This window comes from Pseudoliparis swirei, chromosome 2, assembly GCF_029220125.1.
Source record: "Pseudoliparis swirei isolate HS2019 ecotype Mariana Trench chromosome 2, NWPU_hadal_v1, whole genome shotgun sequence".
Classification (NCBI taxonomy): Eukaryota; Metazoa; Chordata; class Actinopteri; order Perciformes; family Liparidae; genus Pseudoliparis; species Pseudoliparis swirei.
Window position 1 is genome coordinate 3,231,742 of NC_079389.1, and position 11,229 is coordinate 3,242,970.

Here is an 11,229-nt window from a genome sequence, read left to right on the forward strand (position 1 = left end):
AACAATATTCAATTTCAAATAAATTAAGTTTATTTTATAAAGCCCAATATCCCCACATGGACAGAAAAATAAATGATTAGATGTCATGTCACCAGAAGGAAGCGTTACAGAGTTACATGAACACATTCAATAAGTATGACAGAGTGTATAAATAGTTGGTAGGAGGAATGGTCCACGATCCAAAAACGGGGGGGGGGGGGGGGGGACTTTAAAATTCATTCATATTACACTCAAACTGGAAAATAGTTACCTGACATGTATCATTCCCTCTGGGGGCTTGAAAACCAGTGAATAATAAGTGGGCTTCTGATTTATCAAACTATGCAATAAAAAAACACATACCCCTCCCCGTATCGATCAATAAAGCAAAACGTTAAAAGTACTTTTGCCTCTTTTTGATTTCTCCTCCTCTCCGTCGTTGCAGACGCCACAGCGCTCCATTACCCGCGGCCGCGTGGTGCTGTATTTATACTAAAAATATTGTCACAAATTGCCACAGCTGCTCCAATTCACTTAATGTCGGGCTTTTGAGGAGCAGCTAAAAGCTTTGCTCCGACAGCTCCGCGGCTTTGATGTCGGGGAACTGGATATCCCCCCAGATCTGGAGCGCAGCTCCAGAATAAACACTGTGGTCTGGAGGTTAACTTGCAGAGCGCTATACAGCCTGGATGATGAAATCCATACGCGCTCTCTCTCTCTCCCTCTCTCTCTCTCTCCCTCTTCACCTCTCTTTCTCTCTGGCGGAGGTCCGTTTGAGCGGGGGTCACCTCCCTGTGACCTCTGTGCTTGTCGGTGTTAATTGTATGGGTTTAATTACAAAAACACATTTAGCGTGTTTGAAAGGAGGTTTAAGTTAAACCCTTCCTCCTCAGGCCCGAACCTCCTCAGACGTGGCATCGGCCTCTCCTCCGGTTCAGCTGTCTGAGGCTTTGCCTGCTTACATGCTCTGATGGTTTGTATGATGCTTCTTTAAAAGAACCATTTGGTGTCCCTTTTTTTGTTCTCCCCCTGGTTATCTGTCAAATTAACTTTTAAGAAAATAGTCACTATTTTTTTTCTTCTTTTCATTGTCAGATTTGAATTGGCATCGGGCAAATTTAAAAGATCCATTTGGTGTGCCTCTCTTGTGTTCTCCCCCTGGTTATCTATCAAATCAACTTTTAAGAAAGTACTCACTTTACTCTTTTTCACTGTCAGATTTTGATTTGCAACCGGCAAATTTAAAAGAACCATTTGGTGTCCCCTTTTTTTTTTGCCACCGGCACATTTAAAAGAACCATTTGGTGCTCCTTTTTTTGCCACCGGCAAATTTAAAAGAACCATTTGGTGCCACTCTCTTTTGTTTCTCCACCTGGTTATCTGTCAAAACAAATTTTAAGAACATAGTCACTTTATTATTTTTCACTGTCAGATTTTGATTTGCAACCGGAAAATTTAAAAGAACCATTTGGTATCCCTTTTTTCTCCCCCTGGTTATATATTTAAAATCAACTTTTAAGAAAGGAGTCACTTTATTCTTTTTCTTTATCCGATTTTAATTGGCAACCGGAAAATTTAAAAGAACCATTTGGAATCCGTTTTTTTTTTAACTGGCAGATTTAAAAGAACCATTTGGTGTCCCTTTTTTCTCCCCCTGGTTATCTATTTAAAATCAACTTTTAAGAAAGTAGTCACTTTATTCTTTTTCTTTTTAGATTTTAATTCGGTGCAAAGGCAACCAGCAAATTAATTTGACCAAATGGAAAGTTTTAAGTTAATTATGTTCGCGCTCATATCAGGAAACTCTTGGAATGGTAAATGTTTGCCAGGAGAATTCGTCCCATTTGCTTTTTAACTATTGAAACATCAGAATTCAGATGATTTGAAGACATTTCTAGACGCTGGAGCTGAAGACTTGAGAGACTCCCTGAGAACTCCGACTGAACTCATTCCGGTGGGAAGCAGCCAGCGAGGCCGGAGCTTTAATCGGGAGGATTTGCCGTGTGATTGACGGACTGTTGACAGCGGCATTGGGGCAGTATTTAGCGGGGTCTCCGGACCCCCGCGGCTACAGGGAGTTGTGTGGAGACACTGGTGAGTCGGTGGCAGAACAAGAACTCCGGCACTTTCTTTTTTCTTCTCTTTTAAAGCCGATGCAAATGAAGGTATTTCATGTTGACATCTCACCGTCTGGGGTGTGATAGTTGGTTATGGAAGGAGTGTGTGTGTGTGTGTGTGTGAGGGGGGGGGGGGGGCTAAAAGGGCATGCAAAGCCAGCACTATAGTGTGTGTGTGTGTTCGGTGTGTGTGTGTTGTGTGTGTGTGTGGAGCAGAGAGTATATTAACAGACCTAATTTACGATGTATGGACTCCGACTGACTGGAACATTTGGAGTTTGCAGACAGTGTGTGTGTGTGTGTGTGTGTGCGTGTTCCCGCGCCTCTGATTATGAGTTATTGCTGTGGATATTTCAGAGTCAACAGTGAGGAACAAAATGCCTACATGGCCTAAAAATGATGAAAGTAAGTGAGGTGTAATTACTAGTCTGCACACAATGCCATCACTGATATTCAAAATGAATAACAATTAAATATGACATTATGTCACATTAATTAGATGGAAACCTCTTTTCAATTATCTATTAATTCGTTGTATTGTGACGTTTTCCACGTCTCAGCCCCAGTGTTTTAATGTTTTATCTGTTGAAATGTTTAGAAATTGATCCTGACAGCACATGTTCTCTTCAATGAAGATCAATATTTGAGATGGACTCATTTACTTGGATGCCGTCTTTGTTGTTGTATTTTTTATTTTTTTTACAGATTCCAGGGGAACAAAAATGTCCCGAATAAAAGAGATTTAGATTCTTCTGCTCGATGCAGAAGCACCTGGGATTTCTACGATTAGTTTTTACCAATTACAAGACAGACAGAGAAACTATAATTATGAGGCTCGCCCAGATTATGGGTTTTAAAATATATTTCCTCAAATGATGTGTTTAGGAAATAATTCCTGAGGGCTGGTTTCACCTTTTACATTGTGATTGTTTTGAAGAAAATAAAATGTGAAATGTAAATGCTGCAATTAATCAATTATATGTATCCATAAAAGTATTTGTGTCCCTCTAAAAGGCCAAAACAACAACAATTTTCCATGAAGAATAAACATCCTGAATGCTCTCTGACTTTTCTTTCCCACTCCTGAGGTCACGGTTTCGTGGGCAACACTGCCTCTAGTGGTCGCACTGGGAACTGCAGCCCATGTCAATACTTCTATTCCAGTTTTTAAAGGTTTGAGGGAATTTAATTTAATAGGATTGCAGAGAGTTATTTGAATTCACACTGGCACCCTCCGGGCTCATTCACTGAAGAGCCTTCATTTTCTTGCAATGTGACTATGTTTCCATTCATCTGAACGTGTGAGAGCCGACAGCTCACACATCAAAATAAATTGAAAAAGAAAAATCACAACAACAAAAAAGCATAAGTCTTGACTCGCACAAGTGATTTCAAATTTTCGATTTCTGATGAAAGGATTAAAAAACAAATGAGAATGAACGAATCGCCGCTCCGAGGTTTAATTGCTTTTTCATGATCCAGCAATCCTGCAGGAAAATGCAGCGTAAAAAAAAAGAAAAAAGAAAAGCCCAATTAGAGTCTTTTCACTTTGTGCTGGAGACAGCAGGGTTCAGGCTGATTGTCTTTCTCTGCTAGTTGCTCTGCTCCAGAAGGTGATACTGGGTTGGACCCCTGTTACCCTCCCGAGCCTTCTGTTAAATTTGGCAGAAAAAATAAATTAAAAAAACGCCGGGACGCTCGAGGAAGAACAAAGGCTCTTTCGCCCATAGAACCGGAAGATAACAAATAAAAAGAATCCCAGAAGAATGGATTAACGTGGTCTCATCGAGGAGCCCCGTTCCCTGCTTCCTCTTGCGACGAGAGCCATCGGAGCGGGCAGGAAGCAGCTCTCCTTATTCCTATTCTCCTTATTAAAAAATAAAAATGGCTCGGAAGTTCTTTAAGCGCGTTCCCTCCACACAGCAGATGCTCTGCATTAATTGGTCTATGAAGGCCTGACCCGGGGTTCTGGACGAGGTTTTGACTTTTTTTTACGGAAGCATATTTATTATTTGCTATACGTGACGTGTGCACACGAGGGCCGTGTTATCGACCCGTGATGGCAGCGCGCGCTCCAGCGATGTTTATATTATGTGTATGGATGTTTAGCGTGGCGGAGAGCCATATGCCACTGGCACTGACTGCCACCTTACCACTGTAGGGAGGAGGGGGAGGAGGAGGAGGAGAAGGAGGAAGAAGAGGAAGAAGAGGAAAGTGGGACGAGAGGTCAAGCAGGAGAGAGAAAAAACTGAAAGAAAAATCCCAAACGCCCGAAAGAGCGGCGGGAAAAACATCGGCCTCGCGTGGGCCTTTGAAAACAGTCGTGTGTGTGTGTGTGTGTGTGTGTGTGTGTGCCACTCGCTGCACGACATGACTGCACACTCGGCTCCGTGCGGCCGTCGCGGTGGAGATGTATTTTTTAATAAGAGAAGCTGGTGGTGGGAGGTGAGAGAGGGGCGGGGGGGGGAGGTGGTGCCGGGGCCTGGTCCATCTGTCCCAAGCAGCCTCTCTCCCAGTGCTGCTGCCGCCCCCTCGTGAGAGAAGCACAGCTGTTACTGGAAAGAAGGAAAAAAAAAAAAAAAGCCCTACTGTCCAGAGAAGGGGCTCGTGCTCCTCCCCTCCTCCCCTTCCTCACATCCTCATGCCCCCCCCCCCTTCACAAGAGGATGAAACGAACCGGCGAGCCCAGCCACTGTGCAGTCAGCCTGCGCGTCTGCAATTTCAAACCTCTTTAGATCATTTTCCATGCTCGCCAGAAATGAATAATGCACACATTAACTGGTGCCAGTTAATAAATTTCCGTCTCACTGCACTTTAGTTTTTCAATAAGGGTCTAGCTGCTTCGTTTGGTTTTGCAAAACAGCCTCAGAAGGCTCCCACTGCAAATGATCCCACCCGGCCCCGTTTGGTTTCCCGTCCACAGACACTCAGCCTTTCTTCCACTTGAAGAAATGATTACAACAAAAAAAGATCATAAATCCGCTTAAAATGTCACTGTATATATTTTTTGTTTCCGCGTTTAGCGCCTTTCTCCGCCGAACACGACACACAAACGCAATGTTTTTTGTCACAAGAGCGCATCCTCAACATCCAGGGCCCCAGGGCCCCGCTGCATCGGAACTGAATCCATCTCGGGGAACTCCCAGGCTTTGTGACGGCGCCAAATTGGCACACTTAGTCCATTATATCAGCTCGGCAAAGCCCTGGCTAGCATCTGGCCACACTGGACGTTTTATGGCCCATCTCTGAACCATTAATCATTGGCCGCGACATCGCGGGCCCTCAAGAGGGCGGCTGGATGCTCCGTCGCAGGGAAACCGCGCAGGAAGAGCCAGACGGACAGATAGTTGTCAGGGAGTAACCGTGACAGGCGAAGGGTGGGGTGGGTGGTGGGTGGGTGGGGTCCTGTAAAATGCCACCGTGCCCTAGCGGCCCCTGGTAGTATCCGCTCGTGGGTCGTGTCATGTGATCCGGATGAAGCGGACAGGGTGGCTCCCTCTCCGGGACGTGGACGGGGGTGTCAGACAAGCTGCTCCTCTAATAAGGGCTGCCATTCTAATGATCACTCAGTCAGCCTGACCTCTGACCCCTACTGTTAGTAAGAAAACGGAGGGGGGGGGAGGGGGGACAGGCCCGGGATGGTGGGAAGAAGGACGGCAGACACTTCGAATGCACAGTTATTTACATCAATTAAACAGGCAAGATGGAGGTTCCCATCAGAGCCCATTAGGATTGTTGTGGTTGGGTGGTTGGGGGGGGGGGGGCGTGCGAAGGCCCAGCGGACACATCACAGGACTGCCCTTGATCACGTCCTGTCACATTGATTTTGATTGATTGATTGATTGATTGATTGATATATTGAGAGCTCCGCCAGACGCCGGGCGGCAAGGCTTCCTTTCACCAACAAAAAAAAGAACAAAAAAGAACAACAACAACTAAACACAATAAAGTGACACATGTTACAGCCAGAAATACAAATGCTAATTGAAAGAAGGGGATGCTTTTTTCTTACAGGGCGACCGCCACGTGTATTCCCTTCCGTCCGCTTCATTTAACGCACGTTTTTTTCTTCTTCTCGGAGCAGTTTGGATGAGCCCTGAGTTTTTAATATTGTGTGTGTGTGTGTGTGTGTGTGGGGGGGGGGGGGTGTATTTGTTGGTACTCATCAGATGCAAAATAGCACACCTGCTGTTCCAAAACACCCTCGCTGGGTTCAAATTAGCGCTCCCCTGCTTCCTGTCGTATCTGCTGCTGCAACAAAGAGATGAAACGACGTCTTCGGTCGTTTCCTCTGGGCTCAGAACCGGTTCGGTTGAATCCAGAATCACATGAACATTCAGAATCCATTGATTACTGTGATCAAAAACTCATCTGAGTGATTAATAGAACACAATAAAAAAGGACCCCCGGCTCTCCTCCTCCTCCTCCTCCTCCTCCTCCTCCTCCGGGTGACGGAGCATCCAGGCAGGTAAAAGGTGTAGAGTGGGAGAAGGCCCGGAGGACTTCACAAGGCCGTCCCATCTTTTATTAATGTCACTCCCTGGGACGGCAGATTTTCTTTTCTTTTGTCAGTCAGAATGGATAATGAAGATGTTGGCGGGGCCGGGGACTCCATCCCTTTAATACTCGACATATTTTATGATAATGAAAAAGGTATTCAAAGAATGATTATGATAAAAGTGGAGCTCCCCCACTGATGCGCCGGGCTGCAGGCCGCCCGATGGAAGGGATCACACGGAGAGCAAAGAAGGTGGATCCATGAGTACATAAAGCAGAGAGCTGCCGGGGTCGGAGCCGCACGCCGCGCCACATGGCGGGAAATAATACGAGGGGGACGAAAAAAAGAAAGAAGAAGCTTTTCAGTCTCGAACGTCACGATGTTTTTGATCTTCCGCCGTGCAGCGGCTCCATAGCGCCGACCTCGGCCTCCGGTCCAGTGGAAACGGGCCTCCGACAACACGTTTTGTTGTGCTCTCGGGTTTCTTTACATCAAAGCGGGCCGAAAACAAACAAGCGAGTCGAGCGGACGAGGAAATCTCATCACGTGATCTCGGTCGCGTATCGAGGGGGAGCGTGCGTATCGGTGACGCATTCCTGGCATCAAAGCGCCGCGCGGCGTATTGTACTGTATGTGTAAACAAACTGAGCGCCCCCCCCCCAACCCCCACCCTACCCCCCCCCCAAAAAGCGAAGCGATACCAGCCCCGCCGCCGCTTCAAAAGTTCCCCCCGCGAGTCGCAGGACGCAGGTGAAAAAATAGAAGTGAGTTGACCTTTGACCTCGGGGTGCACACTTGTTGACTGATGTTTTCTCGCCGGGGTCGCATTTTCCCATTCCGTGGCATTCTTCAAGACGAGCATGCCTCTGTGTGTGTGTGTGTGTGTGTGTGTGTGTCTCATCCCCCGGGGAGATCATCCCCTGCTCCCCTTTGAAGGCTCTGTGCTATAGAGCTGTTTTCATACAGCACCGGCCGTGGGTTTCCTGTCTCAGCTGACCCCCCCCCCCCTCCTGGACACTTCAGAAAAACTTCCCAGGACAAACACCTTTCCCCGATTTACTACAGAGGCCTCAGGAGCGGAGAGGGTCTTTTTTTTAACCTCCCGAGTGCCATCCCACTCGGGAACAAAGAGACGGGGCGGCGTTCAAAAACAAGCAAACAGGGTGACCCCATTAGCCCCGCCCCCAGTGGTCAGAAGTAAACCAGCCGACGCCTGGTCGGCCCCCGGTGCCCCTCGGCCCCCGCAAGACGTAGCGGCTCTCCTCCAGCGCCTGAAAGAGGGCCAAGCCAAACACCCAGGACGACAGAACCCTCTGGATCCAGCTGACACAACACTCACGGGTCGAGAGATGAAAAGAGGACGCGGTTCAACCGTGGATCAGTTCCACATGGACTTGGCGTGGAGCAACAACACGGCACAGCGCAGCCGGCCGGCCGCGGAACCGGAGCAGGCATCCAGCACACCTGCCACACACACACACACACACACACACACGTTTCACACCCATGAAATCAAATTAGATACTTGATACGCGAGCGGTCTCGTACGTGAAAGAAGTTTGGTACGAGAGTAAAACAGAACAACTAACATCGTTTTATTCCACCGCCCAAAGAACAAAACTACAGACGGATACGGAGAACATGGGCTTTATTTCTCCCAAATGGTACAAAGCTAGAAATAGTGAGAAAAAATCAAAGCAAGTGGAACTATGTGGAATAAAAAATAAAAAATAAAAAACTGGGGTCCCAGTCGGCTCGCTTCAGGGTGTGGGCTGTTGAAGCCGATCCAGTTTGAGCTGGTCCAGTTTGCGGCGCAGCATGTTGTAGTTGTCTCTGGTGCCGGGGGCCTCGGGGTCCAGCTCCAGAGACAGAGCGTAGTGCCTCTCTGCCAGCTCCAGCCTCCCCCAGCGGTGGTACAGCACAGCTGAAAAGAGGGCCAACATATTGTTAAACTAGAACGGGCACTCAGTAGAGCGCATACCTTCGCATATCACAAGATTGGGCATTGAATTATGAACATGTTGACGTTTTGCCTTTAATTGGCGGCTCTCTATTAGATATTATCAATGTGTCTCTGCTAACAGGCCACGTACCACACTCCTTCAAGGTGGCTGTTATTAAACCTCTCCTGAAGAAGCCCACTCTGGATCCAGAGGTATTGGCTAACTACAGACCGATCTCTAACCTCCCCTTCCTCTCCAAGATCCTTGAGAAAGTGGTCGCAAATCAGTTGTGCGACTTTCTACATCATAATAGTTTATTTGAGAAATTTCAATCAGGATTTAGAAAACACCACAGCACCGAGACGGCACTGGTGAAAAATTACAATGACCTCTTAATGGCAGCAGATAAAGGACCTCTCTGTCCTGGTCTTGTTAGACCTTAGTGCTGCATTCGACACCATTGACCATGACATCCTGTTACAGAGACTGGAGCAGTCGATTGGCATTTCAGGCACGGCACTAATTTGGTTTAAATCCTATTTATCAGATCGATCTCAGTTTGTATTTATAAACCATGACGCCGATAACCACCAACGTTAATCACGGAGTTCCACAAGGTTCTGTGCTTGGACCAATTTTATTTACCTTATACATGCTTCCTTTGGGCAATATTATCAGGAAACACTCCATAAACTTTCATTGTTATGCAGATGACACTCAACTATATTTATCGATAAAACCAGAGGAGAGCAACCAACTCTGTAAAATTCAAGCATGTCTTAAAGACATAAAACATGGATGACCTGCAACTCTTGATGTTAAACTCAGACAAAACCAAGTAATTTTAATCGCCCTGAGCACCTCAGAGATCAATTATCTGGTGATGTGGATTCTGTAACGCATTGCCCTGGCATCCAACACCACTGTAAAGAATCTTGGCGTTATCTTTGATCGACTTGTCCTTTAACTCCACGTAAAGCAAATCTCAAGGACTGCATTCTTTCATCTACGTAATATTTCAAAAATCAGGCACATCTTGTCTCAAAAGATGCAGAAAAATTGGTTCACGCGGTTATTGAGACTGGATTACTGCAACTCCTTATTATCAGGCTGCTCTAATAAATCTCTTAGGTCCCTCCAGTTGATCCAGAATGCTGCAGCTCGTGTTCTCACTAAAACTAAGAAAGAGATCACATCACCCTGCACTAGCTGCCTGCACTGGCTCCCAGTAAATCAAGAATCACGGACGGACACTTGAATGTACAGTTATTTACATCAATTAAACAGGCAAGATGGAGGTTCCATCAGGAGCCCATTAGGATTGTTGTGGTTGGGTGGTTGGGCGTGCGAAGGCCCAGCGGACACATCACAGGACTGCCCTTGATCACGTCCTGTCACATTGATTTTGATTGATTGATTGATTGATTGATTGATATATTGAGAGCTCCGCCAGACGCCGGGCGGCAAGGCTTCCTTTCACCAACAAACAAAAAAGAACAAAAAAGAACAACAACAACAACACACTAAACACAATAAAGTGACACATGTTACAGCCAGAAATACAAATGCTAATTGAAAGAAGGGGATGCTTTTTTCTTACAGGGCGACCGCCACGTGTATTCCCTTCCGTCCGCTTCATTTAACGCACGTTTTTTTCTTCTTCTCGGAGCAGTTTGGATGAGCCCTGAGTTTTTAATATTGTGTGTGTGTGTGTGTGTGGCGGGGGGGGGTGTATTTGTTGGTACTCATCAGATGCAAAATAGCACACCTGCTGTTCCAAAACACCCTCGCTGGGTTCAAATTAGCGCTCCCCTGCTTCCTGTCGTATCTGCTGCTGCAACAAAGAGATGAAACGACGTCTTCGGTCGTTTCCTCTCGGCTCAGAACCGGTTCGGTTGAATCCAGAATCACATGAACATTCAGAATCCATTGATTACTGTGATCAAAAACTCATCTGAGTGATTAATAGAACACAATAAAAGGACTGGCTCTCCTCCTCCTCCTCCTCCTCTTCCTCCTCCTCCGGGTGACGGAGCATCCAGGCAGGTAAAGGTGTAGAGTGGGAGAAGGCCCGAGGACTTCACAAGGCCGGGCCCCATCTTTTATTAATGTCACTCCCTGGGACGGCAGATTTTCTTTCTTTTGTCAGTCAGAATGGATAATGAAGATGTTGGCGGGCGACTCCATCCTTTAATACTCGACATATTTTATGATAATGAAAAAGGTATTCAAAGAATGATTATGATAAAAGTGGAGCTCCCCCACTGATGCGCCGGGCTGCAGGCCGCCCGATGGAAGGGATCACACGGAGAGCAAAGAAGGTGGATCCATGAGTACATAAAGCAGAGAGCTGCCGGGGTCGGAGCCGCACGCCGCCACGCTACCGCATGGCGGGAAATATCTGAGGGGACGAAAAAGAAAGAAGAAGCTTTTCAGTCTCGAACGTCACGATGTTTTGATCTTCCGCCCGTGTGCAGCGGCTCCATAGCGCCGACCTCGGCCTCGTCCAGTGGAAACGGGCCTCCGACAACACGTTTTGTTGTGCTCTCGGGTTTCTTTACATCAAAGCGGGCCGAAAACAAACAAGCGAGTCGAGCGGACGAGGAAATCTCATCACGTGATCTCGGTCGCGTATCGAGGGGGAGCGTGCGTATCGGTAACGCATTCCTGGCATCAAAGCGCCGTGCGGCGT